General features: G+C 38.1%; 1 long non-coding RNA gene across 2 annotated transcripts; it reads left to right on the top strand.

Annotated features, from left to right (window-relative positions):
• Positions 1–1,777: 1,777 nt before the first annotated feature.
• Positions 1,778–14,512, top strand: LOC102029010. Of its 2 annotated transcripts, none has more exons than XR_262106.2 (6): positions 1,778–1,870; positions 2,060–2,176; positions 2,781–2,851; positions 7,648–7,720; positions 12,772–12,891; positions 14,300–14,512. It is a non-coding gene; the product is annotated as an uncharacterized LOC102029010 (long non-coding RNA). The 2 variants fall into 2 exon arrangements; XR_001235372.1 differs by having other exon boundaries at positions 1,784–1,874.
• The last annotated feature ends 256 nt before the right edge of the window (positions 14,513–14,768 follow it).

Here is a 14,768-nt window from a genome sequence, read left to right as displayed (position 1 = left end):
TTTTGTCAGCCTCAAAAAAATTTTTTTGATAGGAGACTAGTAGCTAGAATGTATAAGGAATGAAAAATAATTATATACCAAAACCCCAAAGGTCCAATCAATAAATGAATAAACATTTCTCAAAAGAAGAAGTACAAATGGCCAACAAGTGCATGAAAAAATGCTTAGGTCTTTGGCCATTTGGGAAATACAAATCAAAGCAACTCTGAGATTCTACCTTATTGCAGTATGAATGACTATCAACAAGAATTCAAAAAACAAATGCTGGTGAGGATTTGCTAAGAAAGTAAACTAGTTCAACCACTATGGAAATCAGCATGGAGATTCCTCAAAAAAACTAAAATTAGAAATTCTACTTGACAGTTGAGCATGATAGTATACATCTATAATCCTAACACTTGGGAGGCTGAGGCAGAAGGATTGGCAAGAGTTCTGAGGACAGCTTGGGCTACAGTGTGAGTTCAAGACCAGGCTAAACTACATGGCGAGACCCTGTCTCAAAAAATCATTAAAAAAATTCTATTTGACCCAGCTATACCTCTTCTGGGTATCTTCCTGAAAGGATTAAAATAATCATATTACAATGACATATGCATATCCATGTTTATAGCAGTGTAATTCACAATAGCTAAATTATGGAAACATCCTATACACCCATCAATAGATGAACAAATAAGAAAAATATCGTTTGTGTACACAGTGAAGTTATTACTCAGCTAGGAAGAAGAATAAATTTGCGTCATTTGTAGGCAAATGAATGGGTCTTGAGACTATAATATTTAGTGATATAAATCAGAGTTGAGACTCTGTATCAATTTGAATGTTCTTGCTTTGTTTATGTTTGTGATACTGGTATGCTGTTACTGTTCTATTTCTTTGTTTCTCATTTTCTACTCTCTTTAAAATAAAAAAAAAATAAATCAGACACAGAAGGTTAAATACTACATGGTTTCTCTTATATGAGAAACCAAACGTGGATAATTTAAAGAATGAAATAAATGAAGTTGGTAGACTTTTGATGTGAGGAAGGAGATCTAGTGAGGGGAGAAGGGATGGAGTAGGAGGGAAAAAGATCATGATATACATATTCTCCAAAGTGAATGGAAGTATTATGTATCACAAACATACATTGATAAAAATTTTGAGATAGAGTCTTGCTAAGTTGCCCAGGTTGGCCTTGAATTTGTGATCTTCCTGCCTCAGCCTCTCAGTAACTGGCTGTTTACCACACTTGGTTCTTTTTACTTATGTGTTTTAAACAATAAAAATGCTTCTTGTGGTACTGGGGTTGAACCCAGGGATCACTGAGCTACATCTCCGGCCTCCTCCCGTTTTAAATTAGAAAACAGAACTTCCTATACTGCCCAGGCTGACCCTGAACTTGTTATCCTCAGCCTTGCAGGTAGCAGCTTCAGCTTTACAGGTAGCTGGGATTATGGGTGTGCACCTCCACGTTCAGCTCTCATTTATTATTTTTATTTTCCAAGATGAAAATCTTTGTTGAATCTTTCAATTACGATAGTAATAACGATAAAAATACTCTTCTATTATCAGTATCTTTCTGTTGGCACAGAGAAATAGCAGTAATGTTATTGAGCATTTATTGTTTGTTGAGCTCAGTATTAGTGAGATAGGAGATTAGGACGTGGCAAAAGCTACCTGCACTTAGTAGGTGTGATCTGTTAACTACAAGATCTGGGACACATGCGCAGAACAGTTCTCAAAGCCCTGCACGTGAACTTCTCGCGAGAACTGAAGCAAGTTTTCAATAGGATGGCCTAAACCTGACCTCCACCTGAGTTATGGATTCCAAGCACTACCTCTCAGGACCAGTTCATATAGAAGATCTTCTGGGTTTCCTGGACACATGGTGGGTATGGGGACTTTGTTACCGTAGCCCTGCTGTGTTTCCCAGATGCAGTGTGTGCTTTTATCTTTGCCTTTACCCATTTTTTGTCTTCACTGGCTCAAGCTCGCTCCGCAGAGCCAGTTTCTCTACCACTCTTCACTTTTACTTTCTGGAATAAACTTTGCCACTGCTTTTTGCTATGTTGTTCAGGTCTTTGTTTAAGACAAGAAGAACCTGTCATCCAACTCTGGAAGAAGAGGCAAGCAACCCCAAACCCAGTAACGTTTAGTTGGCGAGCCACTTTTTAGAAGCAAGCTACCGGATAAGGTAGCTCCCCGATAACGTTAGGAGGCAATGTAGAAGCTTGTTATAAGCGAGGACTTTCCTTATATTAAGTCTTGGCTCCTTCAGTTCCTGGCTGTGCCATCTTGGGCAAGTTACTTAACCTTTCTGAGTCCCAGTGTTCTTATTTGTAAAATAGAAATGAAAATAATGTGTTATAGCTCTATTATGAAGCTTAAATGAATTAATACATGTGAAAACATAACTGGTGCATGCCGTGTATTACATGTTTTGGCTGAAAAAGAAATGGGGTGATGAGATCTGCCCAAGGCCATACTGTAGGAGCTGGAATTATGTAAAATCATGCTTTTGAAGTACCTAGTCCTGAGCCTGGCACATGACAAATGTTTGTTACTCATTTGTTTGTTTATTCTTCAAGCCTTTATTCCTTCACCCTGGCCTCATGTCTTAACAACCACCCCGCTAAGTTCTTCAAATTGCAGCTGCAATTACTCTTTTAAATGGCTTATTAGCCTACATTTGGTTGAGGCCAAGTGGAAACAGGGCCCAAGGAAAAATGAAACAATTTAGACGTGGTCTCCTTTCTCTGCCATCACCTTATCTGCCTTCTTTTCTCTCTGCCCTCCAGGTCCACAGTTGTCCCAGGCCAGATAATTCCTGAGGCTTTACTAACTGCTGAGCTATTAACTGGTGTTTAAGGTAAAGCCCATCCTAGGGTCATTTGCATTTCAATGGGGGAATTCCTGAGACCCTAAGGGCTTCCTCTTTAGGAGCAATGCTTTTATGAGCACTGCTCTCTTCCTCTGGGAAGACCCTAGATTTGTCTCTTTGGAAGAGTTAATCACCCTTCTTGAGGTCCCAGTAATTTGTATTTGCCTCAGGAGGGCCAGTATGCCTGAACCAGATTGCCCGGATCATTTCCACCTGCCGTGGAGATTGAGACTGTGTCAGAAGATGTGTGATTCTCATGGTAGGGGGGAAGGGGGAGGTCAAGGGCAGACCCTATTGGAGTACAGGAATGTGTGTGTGTGTGTGTGTGCGCGCGCACACACACACACACTCATGCACACTTGCACAATACTTTAGCACCAGTGTCTTTTATTTAATTCTGTTTTTATAGTAGTGTTGAAAACTTTGTGATCATTTTCCCATTTTAAATTAAGAGGTGGACACACTGTGGTGGGGACTGAGGCTTTGTTGTACTTATTGTTATACTTATTTGTTGTACTTTGTTTTCTTATCCAACACCCCTCACCCTTCCCGTAATCAGCAAGAGCTCAGGTGGGACTGCTGCTTTCTTGGTTCTCACTTTAGAGCAAGCCAATCTGAAAATTCTAGCCTCTGGCTACTGTGATTGATTCAGGGACTGACATATAAGACCAGTGAGAGACAGACTTGTGCAAACTGTTGAAGATTTAGGAAAGCACTATCTTCTTTGGACTTGAGGGGCTAAGACAGCAGAATGTAAGCCTAGAGGGAAAAAGGGCCACTTTTTCCTTCTGGAGATAAAACCAACACCAAATAAGAGAGGTGAAAACAGAGAGAATGGTTCCAGCTATTATCACTTGAGCCTTTGCTCTCGTCACACCTGAAAAGATAGAAGATACCTGGAGTTTTAGGTCTGCAAATCAACAGATTCCCTTGTCATTTCTGATTTGGTTCTCTGTCACTTGCAACTGAGAGTCCTGATAAATATAGGCTCAGAGAGGTGTGGAGTGTTTGTATCCTCCTGAATTCAGCTGATAAATCCCTAACCCCATTGTGATGTCATTTGGAGGAGGGGGCCTTTTGGAGGTGATTAGCTTGAAAATAGGCTATCAGGGTGGGGCCCTGAAGATGGGATCAGTGTCCTTACCAGAGAAGGAAGAGACCAAAACTTCCTTTTCCTCCACCTTGTGAAAACATAATATGAAGGTGACTGTCTACAAACCAGCAGGTTCTCCCAAGAAATGAAATCTGTGACACTTGGATCTCAAACTGTGGCAGGAGATTAGAATGTGGCAAAGCTGGCTGGGGAAGTAGGCATGACCTGTCAATCACAAGATCCCAGAACATATGCTCAGAACAGTTCCCAAATCCCTGCACATGGACTTTGAGCAGGTTTTTCACAGGATGCCCTAGATCTGCCATCAGCTTGAGGACCAGGTATTACAAGAAGGACAGTTGCCATTGAGTGTTTGCCTCTGTTCTCTTACATGGATGGGCACCCTCACACTGTATGGTATATTTTTTTCCAACTTTTCTTTGGCCCAAACTTGCTCTGCACAGGCTATTTATTTTGCTACCTTCCATAAAACTTTGCTACCATTTGTGCTTGTCTTGACCAACTTTTTGATCAGAAGGAACCTAGAAACCACCTCCAGCAGGAGACTCTTAGCACCCTAAACCCAGTAACAAAGCTTCCAGATTGGTGAGAAATAAACACCAGATCTTGAAACCAGTCAGCCTACAGTATTTCATTTATGGTGGCCTAAGGTCACTGAACAGAGAGAATAAGTGCCTTGTGTCCTGTCACATTGCTAGTGAGCAAGAGAGCTGAGATTTGAACTCAGGCCTCACAGACTCCAAAGCCCAGTGTGCCCTATTGAGAATAGGCCCTTTGCTGGCAGGATAATGGATGAAGCAGATGTCAAATTCAAGTTCAGCCTGGAGGAGAGAGGCTGGGTCTGAGGGGTTTCTGTAGTGGATCAGGGCAAAGAGAAATTATCAGATGATGAGATAGGTGACCTTTAAAATACAACCTAATTGACCTCACCACTTTTCTGAGTCTGCTGTTCCCTGAACTATTGTTGCCAAACTAAATGAAAGCTGCCTTTTTCTTTCCTTCTGTGCTTACTCCATAGGGGACGCTGGTAATCTCTTTACAAGTGTCATCTCATTTAATCGTCCAAATGATCCTAGGAGTTGATATTATTATCTGCATTTGACAGGATGAAGAATGTGAGGTCGGAGAGACTGAATCACTTTCCCAGAGTCACACACTCAATGGTATTTTTGTAGGTAGCTGAATTAGATAGAAATATTGTAGGCAGTCAGACTGGGCTAGGCCCTCAAAGGACCAGTGTGGAAAACAAGATACCTTGCAACTGTGGGCGAGACAGGCACTTTCACTGTGAGCCAGACCTCAAGACAAAAAATGAAACAAATGTACCCACATACCTCCCTAGGGATGGACATCAGGGATTGTTATTCTAAACAGGTATCTGATCCCCTTGAAAAAGCCAGGAAGGTCACTAAGCCGATCTCCTACAGGAAAATCCCCTATTCTGTACTGTGTTCATTTCTGCTTGCTGTGTGAGTCACTTCCCCATTTGATCCTGATTTAATAGATTTTACCAGAGCAATTATGCTTGTAATCTTATTGGTTGACCATAGTTTTATCCCACTTCATGCCTGCCTTGGGAGTTCCCATGTTTCCAACCTGAGACCCACCTCACCTCATGGATTTGCTCTATAAAAATCCCTTAAAAAGGAAGCTTTCTTTCCCCTAATAAATATATTCTGCTCTTAACATCCATTACTCCTAAAATTCATTCTTCAATTTTAGAGAACACAATCTCATACCAGATATCTAGCAGGTTGGGAGTTTCTTTCCCCTGTGTCAATATAGCTGGGATGGAACCTGTTATGGGCTGAGTTATATTCTCACAAAATTTGTATGTTGAAGCTTTAATCCTTAAGATAACTCTGTTTGGATATATGTCCTTCAGGGAGGTAATTAAGGTTCAATAAGGCTATCAGGGTGGGCCCTAAATCCGGTAGGACTGATGACTTTAAAAGAAGAGACACTAGCATCCTCAGTCTCCCTGTCCCTCTGTCTCTGTGTCTCTCTCTCTCTCTTTCTGTTTTTCTCTCTCTCCCTCCTTCTCTCTCTGGATTTCTTACCTCTGGAACTGTGAGACAATCAATTTCTGTTATTTAAGCCCCTCAGGTCATGAGCTCTTTTATGACATGCCTAGCAGTCTAACACAACGCCTGCCTGATCGAGAACTCATCTTCATAACCACCATGAGCATTGCTCACACCCACCTGCAGTACACACAAATTAAACATGAGAAGATGACCTTTATGGCAAGTGGTCTGAGAATGGGATGCTTCTTCAGTGGGCTAGAGTTAGTAATAAAGTCATAAAGCTGGAAGGATAAGTGCAAGGTCATGTCTGTTTGGCAGGATGAATATAAACCCTTCCTACAGGTGCAAACTAATGTTTTTGGCGCTGCCAGTCTTTCTCTCCTACGGGCTAGAATCCCAAACTTCTCAGTCTCATCAAGAGAATACAATAAAACCCTTTACTCAGAAATGGATAGTTTTATTTCTGTCTAAAAGACCACACTGAGAACCTCAGTAGCAACTCTGTCTGCAGGAAAAGGAAAGAATAATGGAGTGATAAATTAGTACCTTACAACCCAATGACAGACTGATGGATAGATGCAGTGACGGACCCAAAATTTTATCTTTCTGCAAGTCTCCCCCAGAGAGAAAGCTTTTATCCTTGTAGACACTCCCTGAAAATGGAATTGAAATGTGGTAGAAAGCCCCACTGTCTGGGTGACATTTATTACTATTATTACTATTATATAAGAGCCAGGATTCAGGTGTTAAAACCCAAACGTGGAATAATTATAGCACCATGGAGTTTTAACAAAATATTCTTCCTGTGTCTTTTTGTTTTGGTAGTTGGATGTATTGGCAAGAGGCGCATGCCACAGGAGCTTAATAATGTCGAGTGTTGTCCTATTCTAACTCCCTTTGTGATCCAAATAAACAGCACTATAAAAATCAGTATGGAAAACCTCTATTATTTTCCCAGGGAACTCCTGCATAGGAGCCTTATTTTTCCACTTAGAAAATGTCTTACCTGAGATCCCAATTTCATTCTGGAAATTTTATGTGAAGGATCAAGTATGATTCTGTACTCTTCATTATAGTGGGGAGGGCATGAAGGTGGTACCCTGTATAATTGTGATGACAAATTTAAATTTTTGAGCCAAAGGTTCTTAATCTTGGCCATATATTGAAATCACCTGGGGAGTCTTAAAAAAAGTACGCTTGGGTCTTACGCCAGAGATTTTGGTTTGTTTGCTTCCAGGGTACAGGCTAATCAATGGAATTGTTTTATAAGTGTCCCAGGTGAATCTAATGTGCAGCCACCGTTGAGAACCACTGCTTTAAACCAATTTTAGAGTTCAATGCTTTCCCCTCTGTTATGGCTTGGATGTGGTTCATGCTCCCAAGGGCCCAAGTGTTGGAAGCTTGGTCCTCAAAGTGGTGGATTAAGAGATGGTGGAATCTTAGTGAAAGTTAATCAGGTTATTGTGGGCAACTTCTCTTGGAAAGAGTTAATGTATTTCTTATGGGACCTTGGTCAGTTCTTGTAAGAGGGTTGCTGTAGGAGATTAAGACTTACCCCTGTCACTTTCTGGCTTCCTGCCTTTATGTGATGTTTCTTCTTCTATGTATCCTGCCATCATGATGTCTGCCATGTTGCAACCTAGTCAAAGGGAGGCCTCACCAGAGACCAAAATGTTGGGGCCACCTTATCATCTTAGACTTCACGCCTCCAAAATGGTGAGCTAAATAAACCTTTCTTTACAAATTACCTAGCCTCAGCTGTTTCTTTTTTTTTGCAAGAAAACAAAATGGACTAATATAAATTTAAGTAGCTTAAAGTATAGAAAATAAGTGGTATCTATCTATGCTAAACAGCTAATGAGTATTAACTATACTGCCTTGGGCAAATTACTTGACCTTTTAAAATTGCCTCAGTTTTTTGTCTAAAACAATTTAGATAAAAGGAACATCTACCTCAAAGTTATGTAGGGAGGATAAGTCAGGTAGATTTATGTGGCAGGCAGAGAATAAGTATTTAATTAATGTTGACTGTCAGTATTATTACTGTTTTTGTAATTTCAGATTTAAAAACTCATTGGTGGCAGATGGTAGAAACTAGTTTTACTGAAAAAGGGGCGTATATTTGCTGATTCATGCAACTGGACCTGTGAAAGTGTAAGAGTGCATCTGGCCTCAGAACAAGGAGGTCCAAGGTTTCATGATAGCTCTCATTTCTGCTTCTTTTCTCCTGTCCACTTTAGGCTTTTGAGCCAGCTTTTCTGCACAGGAAGATGCATTGTTTCAGGCTGATCTGGCACACACGCTGTGAGCCTTTGTCACCAGTGTTAACTGGAGAACATCCTGAACAGTAATCTGGTTGTCCAAACTTGGGTCAGATGCTCAGGATGGGTCTGAAAATGGTGGTATAGTGGTGGATCTACTCCTAAAAGGGGTGAAAAGGTGCCAGAAGGACAAAAACCACAAAACAAAACAAAAACCATAGCCACTCCAATGATTAAGAGCTAGCTCTAGTAATAGACTGTATCCATTCAACAATGCATAGAAGCATTTGTTGTGGGTCAAATGTGGTTCTAGACACTGCTTTTTAAGAGAAATGAATGTCCTGTTTTTCAAAAAAAAGTTGAGGCCTAATTTCTTATAGTAAAATTCACCTTTTTATGGAGATATAATTCACATACAGTAAAATTTACTCTTTTAAAGCTATGTAATATTTCATGTCTTGGTGCTATTGTAAATGGTAGTAAATTTTGAAACCATAAAGTATTAGGCTTCCAAATTTGTTCTTTTGTGAAAGTTGATAAATTCATGCAGCCATGTAATCATTATAACCTTCAAGGTATAGAATGTTACTCTGGGAGGCTGAGGTCGGAGGATCACAAGTTTGAGTCCACATAGGTAACCTTGGTAGCAAGATCCTGTCTCAAAAAAAACCAAACCAAACCAAGCCAAACCAAACCAAACCAAACCAAACCAAACCAAACCAAACCAAACCAAGCCAACTTTTGTTTTTTAAAGGGCTGGGGACATACCTCAGTGCTAAGGCTTTGAGTTCAATCTCCAGTATCATTATAAAAAATACAGAATATTTCAAGCATACCCCAGAACTGTCTTACAGTATATGCTTTTATAGTCAACCACTTTCTCTACTCTCTACCTCTGGTGACCACTGATGTGTTTTTTGTCTCTAGTTTGCCTTCCCCAGAATGTCATTTAAATGGAATCACGTAACATGTTGCTTTCTTTTGCTTAGCATTTGTGATTTATGTAAGTTGCTTCATGTGTCAGTATTTCTTTCTTGTTTATTGCTGAGTAGTAGTCCATTGTATAGGTATGCCACAGTTTGTGTATCCTTATATCAGCTGAAGGATACTTAGGCTATTTCTACATTTGAGATAACTATGAAAAAGTTACCTAAAGATTTGCGTGTATAATTTTGAAAAAACCTACATTTTTATGTCCTTTAATGAGTTCTTGGAGTGAGGTTGCTGCATCATGTGGTAAATATATTCTAAACTTTATAAGGCACTACCAAAATTCTTTCCAAAGTGCCTGTACAAGTTTGTATTCCTACTTTTAGTGTATGAATGTTATGGTTGTTTTACATCTTGCCAACATGAGGTATTGTTAGTTTTTAGGAAAAATCCATTTGCATAGGTCACTAGTGATGTCTCATTGTGGTTTTAATTAATAACTAATTATGCTGAGTTTCTTTAGGGGGTGCTAATTTTCCATTCACATTTTTTTTGGCAAAGTGATTATGCAAATCTTTTGCACATTTTTCATTGAGTTGAGTATTTCTTGTTATTAGGTATTCCTTATACATTCTGGATATAAGTCCAAATATCAGAATATATTTTGGATATATTTCATTTTAGTCTGTGTGTTGGCTTTCATTCTCTTAGCAGTGTATTTGACCAAGTCAAATTTATCACTTCTTCCTTCATAGATTATGGTTTTGGTGTCATACTTAGATTATCTTTTCTTAACCCAAGATTACAGAGACTTTCATTCTAAAAATGTTTAATAACTGTGCATTAATGTTTAGTTCTATGATACATTTTGAGGTAATTGTTACAGATTATGTAGTATATGGGCTAAGTTTCTTAGTTTGCATATGGATGTCTAATAATTAATTGATAAATAGTGAATTGCTATTGCTCCTTTGTTAAAAATAAGTTGGCCATATCTATGTGTGGGTTTATTTGTGGATCCTCTATTCTGTTCGGTTGATCTTTGTGGTTATCCCTTCACCAGCATCACACAGACTTATTTACGGTAGCTTTGTATGAAGTCTTGAGATCTAGTAGTATGGGTTCTCTGCTTGTGTTCATTTTTTCAAAATCATTTTGCCTTTCTAACTTCTTTGCCTTTCAATACAAATTATAAAACCAGATTGTTGGTTTCTATTTTAAAAATCTTACCGAGATTTGATTGGAATTGCATTGAATTTATACCTGGGGAGACCTGGCAGCTCAACAATGCTGAGTCTTTCAATGCATAAACACAGTTAATACTTTCATTTATTTAGGTCATCTTTGATTTCTTTGTCAGGGTTTGTAGTTTTAGTATACAGAACTTACATATTTTTTTCTAGGTATTTCATGACTTTTAGTGGTACTGTTAATGTTTATAAAATTTGAAATCAGGAAATGCAGGTCATCCAATTTTTTTTTCAAAATTGTGTTGGTTATTCTGGGTCCTTTGGTTTTTTATACATTATTTTTTCTTGTACTGGTGGTGGTGGTAAGGGAGTGTGATGAACCCAGGCCTTTCTCCTTGAACTACATTTTTAGCCCTTTTATGTTTTATTTTGAGACAGGGTCTTACTAATTCACCCAGGGTTACCTTGAACTTGAAATCTTTCTGCCTCAGCCTTCTAGATTACATGTATGTACCAACATGCTTGTACACATTTTAATGTCAGCCTTCTAGAAAAAAGACTGTGGGATTCTGATAGGAATGGTGTTCTGTAGACCCATATGGAAAGAATTACTCTCTTAATAATCCATAATCTTTAAATACACAATCATGGACTGTTTGTGTGTTAGCTCCTTTTATGTTTCTGTCAGCATTTAAAATAGTTTTTCAGTGTATAAGTTTTGCATTTCTTTTGTCAAATGTATTTCTAAGTATTGTATTCTTTTTGATGCTCTTTTATTTTTTATTTTTTTATTTTTTTGGTTATTTTCCGGTACCGGGAACTGAACTCACGACCTTGCACTTGCCAGGCAGGTGCTGTGCTGCTGAGCTAAATCCCCAGCCCCTTGATGCTCTTTTAAATGGAATTTTCTTAACTTTGTTTTCAGATTGATCATTGCTGGTATATAGGATACAATCAGTTTTGTGTATTAATCTTCTGTTATTTCTTGAGATTTCAGAAGCTTATATTTTTCAAAGAGTGTACCCAACCCATCTAAGTGGTTGAATTTATTGGCATAAAGATATTGATAATTTCCTCTTGTTATTATCTTAATGTTTACAATATCTGTAGTGGTATCACTGCTTTAATCCCAGATGTTGATAATTTATTTCTTTTTTTTTTTCTTCTGTCTTTTGGAGACAGGGTCTCTCTATGCAGTTCAGGCTGGCCTTGAGCTCACTTTGTAGCCCAGGCTGGCCTCGAACTTGCAAAGATCCTCCTGCCTTAGCCTCCCAAGTGCTGGGAATACAGGTGTGTGCCACCACGCCCGGCCCAGATGTTGATAATTTATATCTTCTTTTTCTTTTCTTAATCAGTCTGGCTAAGGGCTTATGACATTTATTGATCTTTTAGAAGAAACAACTTTTGGTTTTATTGATTATTTCTAGTGATTTCTGTTTTCAATTTTATTAATCTGTTCTTTTTCTTCTTCTACTTGCCTTGAGTTTAATTTGTTTTCTTTTTTTGCTGGTTTTACAATGTGGAAGCACAGGCTATGACTTGAGACCTTTCTTGTTTTCCAGCATAAGAATTTAATGGTATTGAGTTCCCTCTAAATACTGCTTTATCCACATTCCACAACTTTAGCTTCTAAAGCCCTTTATATGTACATATACATTTTGAGTCGGCAAGTCTCCTTGGTGAATTGATTCTTTTATTATTATGTAAATCTCTCTGCTATTGCCTGTTCTGATTTCTGCTTTGATATTAGTATAACCCTTCCAGCTTTTTTGTCACTTAAAGCTATTATTTTAATTAATATATAGTTTTAAAAATTGCTTGTGTGGTCCATGTTTTTTCATTCTTTTACTTTTAGTTTATCTATCTATCTACCTATCTATCTACATTTATTTATTTATTTATTTATTTTTGGTAATGGGAATCAAACTCAGGGCCTTGTGCTTACCAGGCAAGTACTTGTACCACTGAGCTATATCCTTGGCCTGTGTTTTTATATTTAAAGTGAGTTCCTTGTAGACCTCCAATAGTTGGATCTTGCTTTTTCAAGTCTAATCTGTTAATCTCTTGCCTTTTCATGTGCATGTTTAGACCATTTACACTTAATGCTGTTATGAATATAGTTAGATAAAATATACCACCTTACTTATTGGAATTTATTTATTTATTTTAAAGAGAGAAGAAAATCAATAAAATGATACAGAATTTCAAAACAAGATGATAGCTACTTTTGATGCTCTTTCTTTCAACTATACCCAAATCTTCTGCAGATTTTCCGTATGGCCTCTGTGGTAAACAGAAGGAAAGACTCTATTGCAGTCCTTAGCATGATAGGGATAGTGAATCCCCCAGAGCTGTGTTGTATCCAGCTGACTAACCCTTCACTTAGGTCTCAACACAGCACCGAAGCAGTGATTTGGCAGACTGACAAGGTGACCAGTCATTCAACAAACTGTTGACAAGTATCAACTCATTGCTGTGGTGGATATAATCACCCTCCAGGATCGAGGTAAGGAAGTCAAGGCTCAGAGAGACCTAATCAAGTCATGTAGGGGCAGAGCCAAGATTTTAGCTCACTGCTAATTCAGGGTTTAAAATCTTAATCACTATGTGAAAAGGCTACAGATAAATAATTTGAAAATGTACATTAGTGATATTAATCCCAATTATTATTGATCTGTAGGTTGAAGGATGTAATTAAAATTTTAAAGTTGTGAGGGTCTGTCCCCTTATGGTAAGATAATAAGAACTTGACAGTACATGTTGTAAGGGCTAATGAGAAAGAACAGAAACAATAAAAAGTGCCGATGAGGCTGTGGAGGAATTGAAAGTCTTGCACACCCTTGGTAGGTGTGTAAATTAGTTGCAGCCACATGGAAAACCATATTGAGATTACTCAAAAACAGAACTACCTTGTGATCCAGCAATCTCACTAAAGGGTATCAGAAATGAAAGAAAGAAATGAAGGAAATGAAATCAGTATGTCAAAAATATATCTGTACTCCCATGTTCATTGCAGGATTATTTATCATAGCCAAGATATGAATCACCCTAAATGTCCATAAATAGATGAATGGACCAAGAAAATGCATATACATACAACAGGATACTATTAAGCCTTAGAAATAAAGGAAATCCTGCCATTTGTGATAACCTTAATGAACCTGGAGGTGCTTATACCAGGCATGGAAAGACAAGAATCACATAATCTTACTTCTATGTGTAATCTAAAAGTAGAACTCAAAGGAGCAAAAAGTAGAATGATATGGTGCATACCTATAATTCCAGCACTTGGGAGGCTGAGGCAGGAGGATCACTGTGCATTTGAGGCCCACCTGGGGGGGTACATCAGTGAGTTCAAGGCTAGCCTGCACTACATAGTGAAACCCTGTTTCAAAAATACCAAAACCAAAAACCAACCAAGCAACTAACAAATCAACCAAATAAAAATACTAGAATGGTGGTTACCAGAGGCTGGGGACTGGTTATTATTGGGAATATGTAGGTCAAGGGCGATAAAACTTCAGTCACATAGGAGGAATAAATTTGGGAGATCTATTGCACAATATAGTAACAATTGTAATTACAATGCATCCTTGAAAATGACTAGGAAAGTAGATTTTATGTGTTCTCATCACAAATGACAGTTATATGAGGTAATGTCTATGTTAGATTAGTCATTCCACAATGTATACATATTTTAAAACATGTATACAACAGATTAATTTTTCTGTTTCAGTTAAAATTAATTAATGCAATTAAAAAAGAATGTGATATTATTTTGCCTGCTTTCAGTAGATGTCTAGTAATTTATGAAAGGCAAGGAAAAATAATGAAGTTGAAAATTCTTTCAACTTGTACTGATGAATTGGCCAGGGGGACATGTCTGCTAATTTGTGCATTTCTTGGGTTTGCAGGGACTAGGCCACAGATGAGTGCTTTTGTGGAGAAGGGAGCTTTCTAAATGAAGATAGCAAGTGTGAAGCAGAGTGATTTTGACATCTGCTAAATGACTAAGTACACTGATTCTACCATCTCATTCTGTGCTCTGCTTCTACCCTGTAGAATCCCTCTTAACTAATCCTTGATCAAACAGTGAACCCATTGCTGAAATAAATTATGGAGAAGCATGTCCTTCGCCACTTCCCTAATTCAGAAAAATCCAGTATATATTTTCTGTTTTATGCTGTTTCCTGTCATGCATAATATAGCAAATTAATTAGTAGATCTGGAGGCATTTTGCTAATACAGTTTCTCTCTCTCTTGCTTGAGGTGAATTATGTTCATGCTTCAGTCACTTGAATATTATTCTTCCATGTTTGAGGGAATTATGTTATCAGGTGATTATATTGCACACTATCTGATTTTAATTAAACATGAAAATAG

This window comes from Chinchilla lanigera, unplaced genomic scaffold (genome assembly GCF_000276665.1).
Source record: "Chinchilla lanigera isolate Chin_1 unplaced genomic scaffold, ChiLan1.0 scaffold00041, whole genome shotgun sequence".
Lineage (NCBI taxonomy): Eukaryota > Metazoa > Chordata > Mammalia > Rodentia > Chinchillidae > Chinchilla > Chinchilla lanigera.
The sequence above is the reverse complement of the archived record's forward strand: the minus strand, read 5'-3'. Positions and strand labels throughout refer to the sequence as shown.